General features: G+C 46.3%; 1 long non-coding RNA gene across 1 annotated transcript; it reads right to left on the reverse strand.

Annotated features, from left to right (window-relative positions):
* Positions 1–440: 440 nt before the first annotated feature.
* Positions 441–1225, reverse strand: LOC108501313. The gene is made up of 3 exons (XR_001876158.1): positions 1161–1225; positions 878–933; positions 441–502 (listed from the first exon to the last, which is right to left on the reverse strand). It is a non-coding gene; the product is annotated as an uncharacterized LOC108501313 (long non-coding RNA).
* Positions 1226–19728: the final 18503 nt, after the last annotated feature.

Raw genomic sequence — 19728 nt, forward strand, 5'->3', positions numbered from 1 at the left:
GACCTCTTATCTGAATCTTCTTGATGCCTAAGTGCTGGATAATTGGAATTGCTGTCTTAGCCATAAAGGCTGTTTTGCTCAGATGTTCCTAACCTCATATAGCCTTCTCCTTTCTGCTCCTCTAGTGCAGAACCCTGGTTCTAGGACCTCAGGAGATACGTGAAATCTGACCTTGAATGGAGAGAGATCCCACAGAAACTTCCTAGAAGCCAGCGGGAGACGAGCGCTTTGCAAAATGAGAAACCCAATCTCTCTGGAGTCAAGAGCTGTTCAGAAGCAGCGTCACACAGCCAACCACATGATCCAACTTTCCCTTAGCTAAGACTTTTGACAACCGTAGTTCAAACCCTCCCAGTCAAAGTATTTCCCATCATCAAGTAGGTTTTTAAGAGGGAAACAGTGTGTGAAATAGTCATGTTGTTAAGAGCAGGGCTACTTACTGTGGTCCTTGTCTTGTGCTAATTATGTGTGCATAGGATGGGTGTGCAGAGCTTGAGTCCACCTGCAAAAACACAGATGAGTCTATAAAGAATAACTGTTAGTGGTTCCTGACATTCAAGAAAAGACAGCTTTCCCCATGGATATCTTGTTTAGGTACTGCCTGGAGGGCCAATAGTGAGGACTCAGCAATTCTGAACGTCAGCGTACATATTTAGGAACCTCATGTCAAATGCCTTCTAAAATATAGCAAAAAAAAAAAAGTCCATTTGACAGTGAAAAATGGGGAGATGTGAACAGCTGAATCTGTTCTCTGCCACTGACTCACCAAGGGACTTGGAGCGAGTCACCTTATTTCTCCATAATTCAAACACTCCCTTGTAAAATGAGGCCAGCAGCAAAGCAGGTGCAGCATTTTCTGTAGTGCTCACGTCTGTACCTGCTGATGTGTGTTTTGGTTGGGTTGCACAGGAGTTTTCAGTTCAGAAGAACGGCCTGTAGAGAGACATCAGTGTTTGTTAATCCATGCTTTATAATGTTCTGACATCTGGAAGGGCAGAGCAGAATCATTATTGTTAGGATGATGACCACTGTGTCCCTTATTAAGAGGAAATTAAAAATAGGAAGTGGTTATAATTATCATTTTGGACACTATTCCAGTGGCATCATTCTCAACACAGTGCCAGGATTATAAAGTAATAGCAAAGAGAATGTCAATGTACAATTCCTTTTTTTCAGTGCAGCACGAGTGTAAGCCGGTAGGATCCCTGCTATCTCCTTCCCTGACATCCAGCCGTGCCTTTCCCAATATGGTTCGCTCCCACTTTCTGAGGTCCATTGTGACGTTAACAAAGGCAGCCCAGTGGTATTGTTACATCCAAATGATGGAAAGGGACAGAGAGGAAAAAAACCACAAAAAACAACAGAATCTCTAGAGATGAAAACAATCAGCTTGTACCGTTCCAGAGGGGAAGAGAAGAATTTCCCAGATGAAGATTTATCACTATCCCTGTCTCCTGCTCTAAGACAAAGTGCTGTTGCCCGTTCCAAGCTCACCAGTTTTGCTCTCTGCTCCACACAAGGAAGGGAGAACCCGCCTTTGGAAACTGCTAACCTTTTCCTGCATGGAAAACCAAACGAAAGCACTTTGTTTGGAAAAGGCTTGCGCTGGGATTCATAATAAGCCATCGTTGACGTGACAGACCTTGTTGTTGACTTGGAGCCAAATCTTGAGGTCCTTGCCTGAAGGATCAGCAGGATTTGACCCCAGGACTGTTATTAGCCTTGACATCACCAGCTCCTGACATGGGATAGTTTTCCAGTGAACTTGCTTGAGAATGTTTAGAAATGTCAAGTGGCCGAGCCACGAGGACACAAGAACGAGAAGGTATCAAATTCGCCCAATTGAACGGGAGAATTCCAGTCCTCCCCCTTGCTCTCGCTGGCGATGGCAGAGCTGCTGACAACGTGTGTCAGGGGTATGCCACGTTATCAGACCCCCCCTCAGCCCCAGCGCCCTCTGTCAGCACAGTCCACGTGTGATATCCCTGCTAAGCGAGAGCAATGGGATCCCTACATAGGCTCAGAGACCCGCAAGAGAACTGTTTCAGGACTAATTATTGTGGTGGCGGACAGAGTTTGTATCAAAGCTTTCACACAGAGGATGGGACGCTGTGTGAGCTGGGCAGGAGCCTACAAGTTCTGGTTGTGATGTGGTAATATTTTTCCAAAGGATGTTATGTCACACTGAGAGCTTTGAGAGTGGGGAAGGAGAGGGGCAGAGGAGATTAAAGAAGCTGGAGAGCTGTAGGCACTGATGTAGCACTCATGAGGTGCAGCAATCCCCATACATTTATTTTTACTCCATAAAAACCAGAATTCTGCACTGAACTCCAGCAGAGGAAGGGCTGTGTGTTAATTAAAACCTCTGGCCGAACTCTTTCTCCACGCTGGGACCATCTACGGCACTCACTTCAATACTTGCAGAACAACTCAGCTCACCGTGGTTTAAACCAAACTTCTCAACAACCTTTGTCATTCTCCATTGTCTTCACTGCATTCAGTGGTGCCAACTTTCCTTGGATACATCCACACCACAGTAAATCTTACTCCCGTGCTCCTAGACTCAAATCGCCGTTCTGGTTGCTGACATTAGTCAAGGTCTAACAGGATCTACCATTCCATTCACGCCCCCAGAAGATTTGTACCACCCAGATGCCATTTTCGAGTGAAATTCCCGTTGTTTCCCACAGCTAAAATCAGTTCCACTAACAAAAATGATAAGGTGTCAGAATCTGTATCGATCGCATATATCCACCCGTCTATCTTGCCATCTCTCCGCAATTTCCGCAATCCTTGAGAGCACCATTTGTTAGTGTGCTGCAGGAACTCATCCAAAATGCTTTAATATCCCTAAATTAATCGTGGAGGATTCACCTTCCCTTCCATCAGGGAAAACAAAAGCTTGAAATTCAAGGGGAGGGCTGCAATGTACTCGGCTGATTGGCTGGAAGATGCCTTCTCACCCACACGTCCTGCTCGGTAACATTTCCAAATATTTTTGAGCAAGCTGAAAACAATCGTGTTGGAGGGGCAGGGGGGCTGCTAATACCATATCGGTTTCACATTCTTAGGAGAGTTCCCAGCCCACCAATCTGCCATCCTATATCAGGCAATGAGCCTTCAGCTGGAAACTTTACCCTGGCTCTACCTATTGTCCAATGTTTTCCTTCCTGCCAGATGATTGGAATCACACCAGTTGTTAATTTTACACCTGCTGTTTGTGAATATCCCTGGGTGACCTTTCCGACAACAGCTACCACGGGGGATTTTGCAGCGGAGGGATGCACATACATCCAGGCAGGAGCAGATAGAAAGGGAACAGGAAGGGGCTCCTGATGAATGATGAGGGATTAAAATAGCTCTTGCTGGGGCCATAGTGGGATATCGGACAGCAGGAATGATGAAGCGGATGTTTAAAACGTAGTGAAGTGTCGCTCTAAGCACAGAGGGCAAAATAGTGTTAGCAGATCCCTTCCTCTCTTCAGCTCTCTCCTTGTGCCCAGCTGGCTCAGCAATGCAACCCCAAGAGCTTCTTGCAAAGGAAGAATGTCTCCCTGAGATGCTGAAGCCAAGGTCTGGAAAGTCTGAAAACTCTTTTATTTGGGAATCTGAAAGGAGTATCTGCCCTATGGCCCCATTCATCACTTCTTACCTTGGTGTAACTGACCCTAATGCCTGGAAGGGATTAATCACTCCAAGAGGGATGTGCCAGTACAACGTGGACAGGAAAAGCCATTGGCTTCTCAGTCCTGAATTCTAGCTGGTCTGAGGAAGTCACAGGTGCTCAGATATCACTGTGACCAGCTTTAATACTCAGATTAGGTTAAACAGATCTAGCCCACATTAGAACTGCTGCATTAAGAGCACTCTGGTTATTAAAAATGATTTATGGGGCCAGAGATGGATCAGAGGAGAAACTGGCCACAGCCTGCAGCCACGTCACCTCAACATTTCCTACAGCAAGCTGGTACTTGGCTGTAGAAAGTGCAGTAGTATACAAACAGGCACAGAAGATGGCAAATTTTCCTCTGAGGGAATACTGAATATTGGATAAATAACACAGTGGTGGATGTCTGCTGAGTGGTAGCAGATGTTCAGGGACAGGCAAGCCTGACCCTTGTGGAGGAGAAATCACTGATGTGGATATCAACACAATTCTGTGTGTACAGTGCTCAGTCACAGGCCTCCATCCTCCCTCATACAGCAGTGATCAGTGCGCCAAGAAATCCCTCTCCCAGGGATCTCCACTCAGCATAATACACCCTTTCACTGGAGAATGGCTCTGGCTCAGGATCTGATTCCATTCAGAGATATTGGGGCAAATTTGCCTCTGTCCTCTAATCTGGCCAAGCACAACTCAAATGGAAAAAGCCTTCTCAGATCTGAACCCCGGGTCCAAACCAAGCTGTCCCCAACTCCTGTAACTTCTCACTACAGGATGAGGGGACCCCATGCCGTTATAGAGCCCATCTTGCAAGTGAGGCTCTCACCATGTCTAAGCTAATGAGCACCCCACTGCACCCTGTGCAAAATGGGAACCCTGAGGGTTGGCCACTTCCCAAATTTGAAGAAAAATGTTCTGACAATCTAAACTCCTGCTGTAGTTTGAACCTCAGATGAAATTGCTCACAGCTTCTCCCAGTCGAGTGTGGAAGATACAACCATTTCTGCAGAAAGCCTGTCTACAAACCCCAGGGAAATAATCCCAACATGCCTCTCAAAGAAACAGGATGTCCTTGATGTATCATTCTCCTGTGGTGTTCTTGTGAGTCCTTCTTCTGAGACTTTCATGCCACCAAGCCATCAGTTTCTAAATGCTCTTGGCCAAGAACTTACTCAAATGCATGGACAGCTGCAAACAGCATGACATGCCTTGGGCAGCACTGGAAGGGGTCTGTGTGTCACGCATCTCCAAACTCCTGGAAACCAGGGGAACAATAGTTGTTGCTGTTGTCCCTCAGCTAAGTGAAACTCACGGTTGAAGATCAGGAATGGCAGATGAGCTTCTCTCTGCAGCCTCATCAACACGCTAATGGCCATCTGCATCTCTGGATTCAGTTCTGTCCTTGGCCAACCCAGTTTAGAAAAGGTTTTGTTTTTCTTGGGCTGGTTTTGTTTACAGCCGCTTGACCGAGGCAGAGAGTTCACCAGCAGCTGAATGCAACCCAGGCTCTCCCAAGTGTACGTTCTCCAGTGAAACATCTGGTTACAAGGCAAGGTCAAACAGGCCTGAAATGGGAGAGGGCCACAGATTCTCTCCACTGAGATGCAGCCAGCTGGGAAAAGAACAGGCTTTTCTGGGTATGTTTGAGCATTTGGCTGGGAAAAGGAAAAAGAAGAAGAAAGAAACAGATACTGCAGAAAAATCCAGGGATCAAGAGTCTGGTTCTTTTATTGGTTAAAAATCAAGACCACCCTAGTTGCCACATGAATTGCTGTCTTATTTAGCAGGAATTGCAGTTGTTCCCAAACAGACCGAAGGTCTCTTCAAATCCCTCATTTATACATATTTACCAGTGTATATATATGAATTCCTCAATTCCCCACTATCCCGGGATTACCTCAGATGGACATCTCAGGCAGAAGACTTTCTTTCCACTCAGTTCTTTCCTCTGTTTGCCTCTCACCATTGCACTAGAGCCAGAAGGATGAAGACAGACCTGACCTGCAGCACACTGCAAACCCTGATCTCATAAGTTCCTTAGGACAAGGACCACCCAGTTGAAGACAAACACCTCAGTGTTTGTCCAGCACCTGCACCACTGGTGCCCAAGTCGCTGTCTGGATGCAATAAAGACACAAATAACAACATTGTTCATGACTGAGGCGAGAGGTCCTGAAAACCAAGAAACCATTCAGGAAGCCTAAAGAACAAATCCTTCCACGCAGCCCCAGGGAATGTTAGCAGCAATCTAAGATTTAGGATTTCCTTGTTTTTAAAAAGAGACTTGTTCCTCAGAACAAGATCAAAAAAAAATCTCCATGTGAACTGAATGAACCAAGCACACAGAACACTGACCAAGAGAGAAAGCTTATCATGGAGACACAGCAGAAACTGGTGAACTGGGACTGATTCATGGACTACCAAAAAAACAACGGAAAATACTAAATTCACATTATGGTGTTTATGCTGCATGAGCTGACCAGCCCTAATAACACTAAAGCTTAGTACATGATTTTCAGAGAGAAACAAGTGAAAAATAATTGTCTGAGCATGGGACCAAGCACTATTTCTGAGCTGTGATGCTTCCTCCTTCGGGACCTTCACTAAATCTCTTAACCTGTTTGTGCTTGAGCATCCTTCTCTAAAAGGATAAGGACAACAGCAGTCACTCACCTACTTCAGCGGGCAATGAATGATTCAGAAAGCTCTCATCGACCTCTTCAAGTCCTACACACAATGTCGGATGTGTCATGCAGCAGGTCGCATCGGCCAGAAAGCTATCATCTCTTAATGGGTGATGGACAGGGCAAAGCCTGTGGAAGGACCTGGCCTCTGGAACTCTGTCCTCTGGCATCTCTATCCAAGCTGGGAATGGTTTGCAGAGGGATCCACTTTCCTGTGGAGGGGCTATGGAGGGGGGGAACAGCCTGTGCTGAGTGTGTGGCTGCCATTGCACTGGGCCGTGCTGGAATCCGGACGTCGGGGGCAGAGGCATCTTTTGAGGCTCAGCACATCAGCTGCTGCCTTCATGCACCAGAAATAAAGGGCTCCAAATCCGAACCTGGAAGCCAACCAAAATACCAGAAGACCGTGGTGCTTCTCGTGTGCATAATCTCATGCCTAATTTGCATGCACCGCTTGTGTATCTTAATCCCAGCTTTCCAGAGGATGCTGTCCCATCCCTGATCCCATCAGCAGCTGGACTCCATCTGCCCAAATGAAAGCCACAGTTGCACCCTGCTTAGATTTTTTTCCACCACACTGCTGGATGCAGCTGCTACCCAGGCCCCTGCCTTGTGCAGTCTTTTGTTGAATGCAGAGATTTTCCTTCACGAGTTTGAGCTCGTTACCATTTCAGTCACCCTTCAGACTGCCCGGACACAAGCAAGCTCTGGTCTGGAGTCACTGCTCCAACAAACACCATCAGCACTTCACAGCACACAGTGCTGGCTGGAATCTGCCTGGCTTGGAGCACAGATCCGGTGCATAGCCCCTCACAGACCAGCCAGTTATTCCTAACAGCCTATACAGGGCACATCTGGGGTGGGACTCGACTCAGACATGTTTGGAAGTGCATTAGGAAAAGGTATATTTGCAAACACACAGACTCAGATTTGTTAGGACACATTGGAGAGTTTAAGGGTAGAAAAAGCCAATTGGGAGCACTAAGTATGCACATGTGAGAACTCACTGTAGAAACTGGGCTTTAGAAGAAACACAGGAAAATGTTGATTCATCCGCATCTCTGTCCTTCTCTTCTGTCTTTTCCCTCATGATGGGAACAGTCTCTCTAGGAAAACCTCATCTTGCATCTTTCAGTTGTGATAAAGAAACCTTCCAGCTGCTTGCCCCAAACCCACCTGTGGGTGCATTAAGAACAGAGTTTTATCATAATGTAAAGGATCAAATAGTTCCTTTCTCCTCTCTACTTCTTCCTGATAGGTAAATTTGGGTCATTCTCACCCTTTGCTGGGAAAAACAACTTCTTTACCAGTTAAAGTTGTACCAAAGTAGCTAGTAAAGTTTGTTGAGGCCTCGCCTCTGTCTGCTGACAGGAGGGAGGGAAACTGTCTGGGATTTGGGCATTTCTCTTCCTCTTTCTTTAAGAAGTGTTTTGATCAAATTAGTAAAACCGTTCATTCTCTCTGTCAATCCTTAACTTTATTTTTGTTACTTCTAGACAGCTTGGAACATCCCTTCCTTGGTGACATTCACTAAATCTGTCTCAGCAGCCAAACCTTCTGCCTCACAGCACCCAAGTAAGAAAGACAGTCCTGTGCAGGATCTGGCATCGCCTGGGGAGCAGCAATGAACCCATCCACCCCTGCCTCTCTGCAAAGAGCTCCTGCTGCCCTCTGGTCCTGAGAGGGGGCATCCTCCAGCACTTCATCCCAGCTGGGAATGATCTCTGCCCCACTCCCCTTGGCTCTTGTTCACAAAGGGCCATCCCCGAGCCCCTGAGCTGGGAGCAGGGAGTGCTGTGGGGGCAGCTCCATCGCCTCCCCATACCAGTGGTTTAAGGGTGCTGACTGAAAGCATCCGCTGTGCCCGGGCAGCTGTCCAAGCACGTTGAGTGCAAGCTCAGTTCCACTTCCACAGGCAGGGATCACACTCCTGGATCGCCGACCCTTCATTGCACCGGGCGAAATCCCGAACCAGGGAAACTGCCCTTAAAGCTTGTTCCCTCTCTAGTTGTTCACAGCAGGGATAAGTGAGGCCTCATCTATAATCACCTAAAACCATCACATGATTCATGCTCTCGCAGTACAACAGCTGAGCACGCTGCAGGATACACAGCAACACACATTGGTGATGCACCATTACACACTTCCCCAGTGCAAGCCCTGTTGAAATGCTGCCATCAAATTATTTCAACTGATCAAAGCTGGAAAAAAATAGAATATTAAAGCCCCAGATAACAAAATTAATAAGAATAAAAGCATGTAGGTGAGAATTAAGAAGGCATTAACATTCTGATGGCATCTGCTGCCTAAATTAAACTACAGGGAAAAAAAATGAGTTCAGCTGACGCTCAGGATCAGGACAAATAGTTCTCAAATGGAAATTACAGTTTTGAAAATTATGCACCAAAAAAGGATCCAATTTAGGACATTTCTGATTTGTGAAGTTCTTTCTCCAGGTGGGGATCTCAGGCTTGACTGGAGGGCTGGCAACATGATTGGCAAAATGCTGGAGTTGCTCAGTTCCTGCATCCCACAGCATGACCAAACTGGCCCAGAGCCCAGCTGGGCCACTGTCTTGTCACCTCCCTGATCCTTCTGGGGCTCTGTCCCCTTTTGGAACTGGACCATATGGATATGGTGTGTAAAGTGTGTTTCATTCATGCAGACACCATCACGGAAAAAGAGGAGGAATTAGGCCTGGATTTTCAAAGGAGCTCAGTGTTAAATTACTTGAATAACTGCATCAGTAATTTATATGAGCAGTTACTGTGACAACTAATAGTGAACACCTTAAGTAGCCAGTTGAGCATGTAATGGCCTGAGTTATATGCAGCATCATGTCTCTTTGGCACACCAAATTAGGTGTGTATACACATTTTGCATGCCCTAAAGGACTTCTACCTCAGCAACGAGCCTCAATTTCACAGCACAAGCCTGATCTCAGCAGCCTAGCACAGCACAGCCAGTTTATGCAACGCAGAGAGCTGGCACGAACTCCAGGCCCAGGTTGGAATGGATCTTCAGACAGCTAATTAATTTTTACTGCTCCTTTGTGAACTGTAAATTACCCTTCATTTCCTAGATTTCTGTCCCATTTTTCGCCCGCCTTTCTCTAGTGAAGCAGTAAAAAGGGAAAAGTGCCAATAATGGGTTCTCGTTGTGATAAAAGCAGCCACGACTCACTCCCACTTTGAACAATGCTCTGCTTATGACCAGAATATAAAGGCAATTGGGTTTCAAGAAACTATCCAGAGATAATGACTTTTCTTGGAGATGGGAGGATACAAAGAATATTTTATAAAAAGAGGGGCAGGAGGAGTGTCTGATTTTGCAGGACAAGCACAACCGAGTTCTTCTCCTGCAGAGGGTTAAAAACAAGATAAATAATCTTCACTTACAGACCAACTTCATCAGTATTGCCTGCACAAGAGAGAAGGGAAACTGCTTACAAGGCTGAACTGCTAACAGCCTCCCCTTCTCACTCAGACAGGAAAGAAGAACCTCTCCCCCAGAAAGAGTGACCTTCAGACCACACACACACACACACACAAACACACACGGGCACCAGAGTCTTAGAGAGCCGCCCCTGAGCAAACAGTGCCAGAGCAAGGATGGGTGGCTTTTTTTCAGTACTGCCATGACCCTGTTCAAAGACTAAAGCTGCTGATTCTGTTGAATCCGAATAGCAACACCCTGCCAAGAAAAGATCTACTAATATATACAAGCCATGGTTCCAGTGTATATTCATTGCTGATGCCACTGTTCATAGAATCACAGAATGGTTTGGGTTGAAGAGACCTTAAAGACCATCTTGTTCCACTCACCACCATGGGCAGGGACACCTTCCACTTGGCCAGGTTGCTCCAAGCCCTGTCCAAACTGGCCTTGAACACCTCCAGGGATGGGGCATCCACAACCTCTCTGGGCAACAAAATTAATCCAAATTTGCTATCTTCACCCACACAGTTACCAGAGGCAGAAGCAGCTGCAGGGAAAAGATCATAACACACCTGAGATGAACTTTGCACGGGCGCTGCTGAAATTCAGGACAGCATCAGCATGGTGAGAGTCACTTCACCCTTGTGTCAGGACACAGCATTTGCATTAAATCTGCGAATAACAAAAAGGTATTACTGGAATTTTCATGTGGTTACATCTCCCAAATGCCCCTTGAAAGGCCATGGCCGCAAGAACATACGGAAGATCTCCGGGTCCATGCTGTTGGGATGCTGCAGGAATGAGAACACGGCATTGCTGGGGTGCGTTTATGGGGCCTTCAGCATATTAGATACTTATATTGCAAAACACCACATTCTTCAGCTCTGACGGAGCCTCTTTTATCTCAGTGGCAGATTCCTGAGTTGCAATCGCTGCCAGATGACTGTGCACAGTGAGTTAATGGCCACAGACCCTGAGCTTCTCTTGCCTCAAGTCATTTACCCAGAGCACCGGTGACGTTATTGTGTTCAGCCCATATTTACTACAGCTACAAACTGATTCAGAGAAACCTGGAGTACAGGATTAATCATTACTCTTGGGATGTTGAAAATGGATACCAGAACGGACTTCCAAATTAGGTATCTAAAAGTCCTGCATCTCCCAGGAGAGCCCCATTACATCTCCCTACTCCTTCTAATGGAATCTATAGTATGTGAGCACAGCTTTGCCTCCCACAAGCCCTCCCTGCATAATTATCCCCAGCTCAGATTGCTGCTCTCTGTAATGGCTGGAGAACCACTTTCTTCAGGCTACTGAGATATAAAGAGGAAATGTTTATTGCAAAATGCAAGTCAACCACAGCCAGTGGGTCTGGGCCATGGTGGAGGGATACAGAAATGGCTTCTTCTTCTTTTTTTTGCCTCAGAAATAGAACCCACTAAAAATAGCAGTTCCTCAGGAACAAGACTGCCTGAAAATAGCTGTTTCTCAGGAGCAGGGCTGGCTGCTTCTGAAAGAAGTAGCTATTAATGTATAATTGTCCCTGAGGCTGGTTTCTGAGAAAATGCTGTACATACAGAGGGCTGTAAAGAGTTATGTTCACAGCAGGGAACACAGGCACCCCTGTCTTGTCAGAGGTCCTGTAAACTCCAGTAGTTCACAGCAGTGCATTTGATTCACTAATCGTAGGCACAGTTAGATCCATCACAGCACTGGGAAGTATTTCCCTCCGTTCTGGTTAAAGCAGTACTCTGGGATGCTCTTATTAGCTAGACCAGTAAATGAGAAAGCCTCTATCAGCTCTAATCAAACCCACACTGGTTCCTCTCCCAGGACCGAGAAAGCCTGACGGGACAGAGCCAGCTTTGAAACTCCGGCGCTCTCTTTCCACAGAAGATCCAAGAACTTTGTTGAATTGCAGGTTGTGCAATCTACTTCCAATTTCCTGCTCTACTCAGCACTTGGAGTTTTCTCGCGCAGATGCTACAGGGCAATAAATCTTCTGAAGAATGGCTCTGCATTTCTCCCACTATGGTGTTGCCTTATAATGAGGAAAGACAAATTGCTTGTGAGATTGGCTGATTGGTTGGTTATTCCCTAAAATGTCTCACTCATCCCTCTCACAACACCATGGGTTCAACAGCTCATTTCTTTTGCCTTCATTTTCCTTCCCAGCACAGACAGCCAATATCTATACAGACGCCATTCTCCTCCTGTTCTTCTCCCCTTAAGGAAAAATCCATCTGGCCAAAAGCAGCAGAGATTATAAGAGGTCCAGAAAAGGCAAATTTTGCAAAGCAACAGCTTTAAGGAAACAGCAGTGCAGATGAAGTACAGAGGTGATCTGACTGCTGCCACCATTTCAGTCCCACACCACCAGTGCCAGAAGTCATAGTAACCTCTGCTGAGAGCATCCTTGGATCCCAAAGGTTGTAGGACTGGGCTGTGTCATCACTGGATGGAAATCTGTAGACTGCTCCTTCCAGGCTTTGCTCTAAGTGCTGCTTCAAGTCATATCTCTCCTTTGTTTATTGGTGATCTGACACTTCAGCATTCCAAAAGCAGGAGAAGCAGCTTTCTGGAGGAAGTGTACAGCTGAAGTTCTACTCCCCAAGTAGCCCAAGGCAGGTCTTTTAGCTCAAGAAATTACTCTTCCTCACTGAATTCCAGCAAAAGAAATGCTTGTCCTTACACCTTTCCAGTATGGAAACTACGTCTATTTCCCCGAGAAGGTTTACCTTGCAGAGTGTGACAAAGACCAACATTCCCAGAGTTCATTTTAACCTCGTTTGCTCAGGAAGGAGCCCCGGAGAAGCTGCAGCCAGGCTAATTACACACACCTACCGCTGTAGGAAAGTTGTAAAATACAAAATACAGAGTGCCAGAAGTCTGGTGTCTGACATGGCCAGGTAAAACCAGAGCTGGGACACATACCCCTGACATCCTGCCACACCATCAACTGATCTTTCCCTTCCCTGTTGCCAAGGGGTTTGTTATATAATCTAAACTGCACACATAAAGGGAAAGTTATATAAAATATAGATATATCAATATACTCCTTGCCTTTTTATTTTGCTAAAGTTTTGAAAAATGCCTTGGGATCCTCAAAACCAATAGCCCATGAAAGACAGAGTGCTTGATTTCTGTTTGAGAGCAGCAGGGCGAGGATTTTTTTTGCAGCACTGATCAGTTTGATTAAACAAGCGTTTAGTTGCAGCCGTCATACAGAGCTCATTAAAAAATACTCTACATTTGTGTAGCATTTATCATCCAAGAATCTCATCATGTTTTACAAAATGTCATTAATTAAACTCTACAATTCCCCTCAGAGAGGGATAAGGAAAATGAAGAGTTGCTTTAATCCATCACTGAACTGCAGCAAGCGCTGGGTTAGAGGAAAGCAGCTTTTCAACAACACACAGCAGCACTGGATCAGGAAGAGAAGATCCCCAGGCAAAGTCACCCAGGGAATATATCACACACCTTGTGTTTGCCTGAACTGTGCAATTCCACTATAAGTTAAATGCCAATTCTTACACTGAAGAGAAGAGGATGATTTTTCTCCCCCAAACTGCTCCCCAGGTTTATATCTGAGACACTTGGCAGGACAACACACCTTCCACTGAATACCCAGCAGTGCTAAAGCCCAGGGACAGCCACGACCCTGCCCAGGACCCAGGACGTAGAAAATATAAAGCCACACAGCCACAAATTGCATCTCACAGTACTGGAATGCTGTGCAAGCTGGTGCTTAAAGTAGAGGGAGGGTAAAGTCCCCTTAATCCCTTGCTTACTTCCCTCTCCCCTCCCCATCAGTAAATCCACACCTGTTAAAGGTCACCCTGAAATGAAATACATTTGAATGCTTCCTGCTGCAGCTTGGCTCCCTGTCCCGCTCCCCTGTCCCGGTCCCCTGCGATCCCTCCCAGCTCAGCTGCAGAGCAGGAGGGAAGGGGGCGCCCACGTGCTCCGCCTGAATGTCAGAGTCGCATGGCTGAAATCCCACCCGACTTTTAGCTGATCTTTAGAGAGGAATCTCCCTCTCACCCTGGCTTTAGGAGGTGTAGGATAACATGGCCACTAGGCAAGCCTGATTAGACAGATCTGTTATGCCACTTTCATTACCTTGGAAAGAGCTAGAATTTGATCTGGAGCAGACTGGGGAGAGAGTGCAAAGGATCGCTATTTGTAAGTGAAGTGTGACAACAAAACCACAGGGATCTGTGCCAGGAGAGAATGATGCAAACAGACACCTGTGCATCCACTGCACCACAGAGCACTGGGAAAAGGGAGGACAGATGGAACAGCAGGAATCTCACCAGTTCAGTCACCAACTAATCAACACAGCCATGAATCCCAATGGTAACTGCATCCATGGACTGGAGAAAGAGGCATGGACTAACTCTCTGGAAGGCCTGGGCTACATATAGTGCCTGGTTGGGGCTGAGCTGTGGCTCTCCCTCTGCAGCCCCACAAACCTTCTGATTCCTGTATATCTTCCAAGAAGATGTTTATCTCACCCATTGGTGAAACACTTGAGGCCTCTCCAGGGCAGTTGTGCTTCTTGGCTCCTGAGCACTTGCTTCAGTCTCGTGTCTCCTTCCTGTCACAGGTGAAGTGACTGCAGCTGTCAGGAAGAAACAGAAGGCCTGGGATACAAACCCTTCCAGTGCTCAGTGGGGAGATGTGCTGGGTTGAACTGGAGACTGGTTGTGGTCTGAGATCTGCAGGAAACACCATCAACAGATGCCACAGGGCTGTGGAGACAATAATATCCCAAAACCACCAGTGCCTCTGGTCTGAGTAAGACTCAGGTCAGCAACTGATCTTCTTCCAAAACACAAAGTAGGAGAGGGAGAACAGCCATTGACTGCTTTAGCTGGGAAGGTCAGAGAGACAATTTCCATGCAAGGCTATGGAAGTGCTGAGCATTTTCATCAGATGTAAATGTGGGAAGAGAGGAAAAGTACAAGGATTGTGCTGGAGGAACTGACAGTAGATTCAAAGATAGTAACAAGGTGATTTTTTTAAGCCTCTGTCACACTATTTAATTAGTCTCCAAATTCTCCCCCGATAACATGAGGCCCGTTTATACAGCCCTCCTGCTGGGCCACTCACACTTGGCCAAACAGACACATGGATGAGATGGGATTCATCACACCAGCCTTCCCCCTGCTCAGGGAGGCAGATCTGCCTGCACAGATGGAAGGTGTGTTCAGCCCTGCCTTTCTGGACTGACACCACCGTGCCCTTCCCTGTGGGTACATCTTTCCTCTTTTTAGCACGAGGAAACTGGTTTTTACTGGTCCCTGGCTTTATTTTCATGTTTGTCTCTGGGAAGCAGCCTCAGATACAGCTGTTGCTGCATCAGATTTATCTCTGTGAAAATTCCTGCTTTGGTTTTGCAAGTGTTTTAATTAACGTACATTATTTTAGTACACTTTACTACTGATAGCATGTAATTATCTCCCCACAGGTATATATTTAGCTAACCAGCAGGCTGATCAAAGACCTACAAAATAAGGTTCTTTCGTAAGTGACACCAGATACAAGCAAGATGGGACCAAAGGAGGAGGGAGGAATCCCCCCCTTCCCCGGTCCTAAACTCGGGGCTCAAATTTCTCCACTTGAAAAGATAATCATAACATTACCTTACATATTTTATCAGAGGAGCATGAAGATGCATCAACACTCAAGTGCTGTGAAGGAGAAAAGAACTATGTACATACTAAACTATTAATCATTGGTAAGTGATCTCCTCTGCAAAGTGTTTTGAGGTTGACAAAGGAAAATGGCTCTGTAATAACACAGAGCAAGCAATCTGCTTGCAATCACAGGTTAATTCTCTCAACTGCTTTTGCCATGTCAATCCCTAGGTATTATTATCTCTGCAAGGCAATTCACCACTTTCCTGAGGAATTCTGGCCATGGAAGAGATTCCAGACTCCATACCCTTTTCTTGTCCTGTTCAATGCCTGAGTCTGGTTTCCACTGCAAGCACAATTTTAGATGAATGAGGTTGAGACCTCGGCAGCCACCCTGCTCTCACCACATCAGTTCATACCAGTTCATACAATTAAAAATAACTGACTGGATCAAGCAACCTGGGACGATACCTTTTCTCCAAATTACTGGCTGATAAAACATGCATCTCTCTTTTGTGTTCTTGAAGTGCCAGTAGCTCTTGATTTCTCTCTCCTTGATGGCTACAGCTCCTTAACCTGTGCTGGTGGGAAGACATCAGATTGAAATGAGTGTTTTGGAGCCAAGAGGCATCCTGTGCCAAACCACATGTTTCAGAACCATATTTGGTCCACAAGCCACCAAAGGTTTGATCCTTTATTAAAAGCATTGGGTGCTTTGTCATCAGTTTCTATAGGGGCAGGACCCCTGTTTAGGTAAATCCTCATCTCTTGGCCTTCTTGAAGGCCACTCTGTGCCACCTCACACACTTATGGACAGTGTGTTTGCACATTACTACAGTACCACTGACCACCCAGGTGAGACCCTGAGTTTTCAAAAGTTAGCACACAGAACAGGAAAAATGATTCCAGCCTCTGAGGCAGGCTGTTTGCTTTGTTGTTTTTTGAAGTTGTGCTTTTTACTTCTCCTTTTCAGCAACTTAAATGAAGAGTGTTACTTAACTTTTCAGGCCACAACTGAATCTTTGGACTGAAAGCTGCAATATTATGTGTTACTCTTGTTAGTGGAGGAAGGAAACCTCTTTCGTATCCATTGATGTCTTTTGCAAAATACTCTGTGTATTTTGAGTTTGTTTCTATTTCTACTTCTATTATTTCTATGCCATTACTTATGAACTTCACAGCATTTTCCAGAGACGTCTTCACTGAGATGAAAACCTCAGGGCAACACTCCATTAGGCTTTTATTTTTAGAGGTTGGGTTAAACCTTCTTGAAATCAGTAGGTTTAACTGCATTCCTTTATTTAGGGTAGCTGAAGGAGACATTAAGTCTATTTCCACCCACATTATAAGATTACTCAAGAACCTGAAGGCTCTGGGAGGACAGTTTGGGGTAGGATATTAAAAGGAAAGAAGGTCACATGTGGATGGACTCTACAGTTCAGGTGGAGGAAGAGACAGAAAGATGGAGCATTGAAACAGGCAGGGAACGGAAACTTCAAAGAGCCTGAATAATCAGTGATATAAAACCTGGACTGAATACAAGGATTTGGGGTCACATTGATGCCAGGAGCAGGTCTGGAGCTCTAAGCAAGGAAACTGGCCCTCAATGCCTGATTTCTTCTGTGTTTAGGAAAGAAGGGCTGTGAGCATTCTTGCAAGCAAACAGAGACACATCAGAAACACTTTCCTTTGTCACTCCTCCTCCCATCTGGGTCAACCAACCAGACCCTGAATTTTGGCCAGCAGCACAGGTCAGAGGGAGGAAATGTGCTGCAAAACCTCCTGCACATCTGAACCATTTCACTCTTCCTGCTTGGGTCAGGTTAAGGTGGCATAAAGACACAGCCCTGTTCCTCTCACGCTGCCAGAGCAGGCGGCCCAGGCCCAGGGTTGGGGCACTGCTGTCTTTGATTGCATTGGAGATGGATCCTCACTCAGGATTTCCATTCCTACCCTAACAAACCAAATTTCCCCTGATCTTGCTACGGGCAGTTTGAGCTTTTCTGCTCTGCAGAGAACTCCTTAAAATGAGGTCCCCACCACTGGCTTTCTTCCTGTAGGTGAATTAGTCTGCCTTGCATGGGTAATCCTATTTAAAACAATAGGTTGCCTTGCAAGAATGAAGGAAGATAGTTTGGAGCATGATTTTCTGTAAGTACTGTAAAAAGGCCACATAGTAGTTCATCAGGGGACACTTCAGCCATAAAATGACAGTTACCGGTAAAGTTCACTAATAAAATAAAAGATAATTTAATGAGTGGATTTTTAACCCATTTAACAGAGTCTAAATTTGGAAGCCTTTCTTCAGGTGATCAGGCAGACTATGCCTTCATACTCTTACTTTCTGTTATTAATTGAACTAAAAAAATGAGGTAGTAATCTATTCCTTCTGCTTTTATTTTTATGTAATGGGAGAGCACTATTCAATGTAAATAAAATAATTTTGGTAAAAGAGCAGGTGAAGCTGGACACAGAGACCAGCCTCTGAGTGATATGTGTGACACAGTGCCATATCTCCTGAGACAACACAGGTGCCACACCTCAACTGATTTAATACCAGGTAACACAACCCTGCAGATTCTAATCCAAGAATCCTGCAGTGGCAGGAGGGAGGCATGTGGAATAAGACTCTGTGACCTAAGAGCAGTAAAAGCTGCAGAGATTAGAGTTTATGTAGGAGCCCTGTGGGCTCCCCTCAGCGTCTTTAATTTAGTTTTCATCTCTGATCCGCTCTAACACTCCTCTGTGGGATGGATATTTCATGTCTGGGAAAGCTGGGGGGCTGGCTGACCTGCCAGGAGCTGCGGGGGACGGCTGCTCCCTGGTTGCTGCTGCATCACTTTGCTCTTCAGCTTCGGCACAATCAACAACAACAAACCCTGACACTGTTACGAACCTGTAAAGGAGGATTTGAAGCCTCTAGAGGTCACTAAATGGGGACCATCGCTGCAGCGGCTGCATCCTCTGCCCGCGAGTGACACCTGCTGGGTCCCAGGGCTGCAGGTCTGTGTCTGCTCAGGGCGGACCTTCTGGGGGTCTGTGAGCACTAAACCCCCCAGAAAGGCTCTGGACAACATGAGATAAATCTGGGTGGCTCTTTCCTGCTCTGCTCCGTGCTGGCGTGGCCTCACCTCCAATCCTGGGTGTGGATTGGGCACCACAATACAAGATATAAAGCTATCAGAAGGAGGGCTATGAAGATGGGGAAGGGTCTAGAGGGGCTGTATGAGGAGTAGTTGAGGTTACTTGGTCTGCTCAGCCTGGAGGAGACTGAGGGGAGATTCATCAGGGTCTGCAGCTTCCACATGAGGGGCAGCTCCAATCTCTACTCCCTGTGACCAGTGACAGGACCCAGGGAATGGCTTGGTGCTGTGACAGGGGAGGGTTAGGCTGGATATAAGGAAAAGGTTCTTCCCCCAGAGGGTGGCTGGGCACTGACCAGGCTCCCCAGGGCAGTGGGCACAGCACCAAGACTGACAGAGCTCAAGGAATGTTTGGACAACATTCTCAGGGACAGGTGGGGCTGTTGGGGTGTCCATGAAGGGCCAGAATTTGGACTGGATGATCTTTTATGGGGCCCTTCCAACTCAGGCATTTTGATTCCCGTTGCAGGAAGGCAAATCTTGTCTTTATCCACACATTAACTCTTCCACCACTCTGGTTGTGCAGGTTTACTTACACCACATACCAATGACCCAGCCTCTCTTTTTGACACCCATCCCAAGGAGCTTTTGTAGAACACAGTATTTTCCCACAGGGAAAAGTCCAGAATGGGCACCAAAATGGGATTTCTTACAGTACAATAAACGACAACAAATGTTGCAGTATATACTGTCTATATACTGTCTATGAACTCACATTTACAGTGTTAGAGCTGCAACTTCACAACACACTCGCAAAAGTTCTTTTGTGGGACATCAGTGGTACTGCTGATAGAGTCTTGTGATGATGCTGATGAGGATTTGTGGATTTTTCCTATATATTCTCACAATATGAAGCACCAGCAAGGAGGGCACTGATACCCCACACAGTACATTGGGACTGTCCAAGGCACTGCCCTGGGGCATCAGAGAACAAACACCCTAGGGAGTTGTTTGGCATCCCCTGAGGGGACCTGCTGGAGCAGGACCAGAGGGAAAACGCCACAGCCCAGGACGGTGCCAGGCTGGCAGTGCCCTCACACAGCCCTCAGCCTGTAGCCCCCATTGGGAACTGACCCCCAGTGAGGAGATCATGGAATCATAAGAGTTTTAAGGGGTTGGAATGGACCTTAAAGATCATCTCGTTCCACTCCCCT

This window comes from Lepidothrix coronata, unplaced genomic scaffold (genome assembly GCF_001604755.1).
Source record: "Lepidothrix coronata isolate B3197 unplaced genomic scaffold, Lepidothrix_coronata-1.0 Scaffold101, whole genome shotgun sequence".
Lineage (NCBI taxonomy): Eukaryota > Metazoa > Chordata > Aves > Passeriformes > Pipridae > Lepidothrix > Lepidothrix coronata.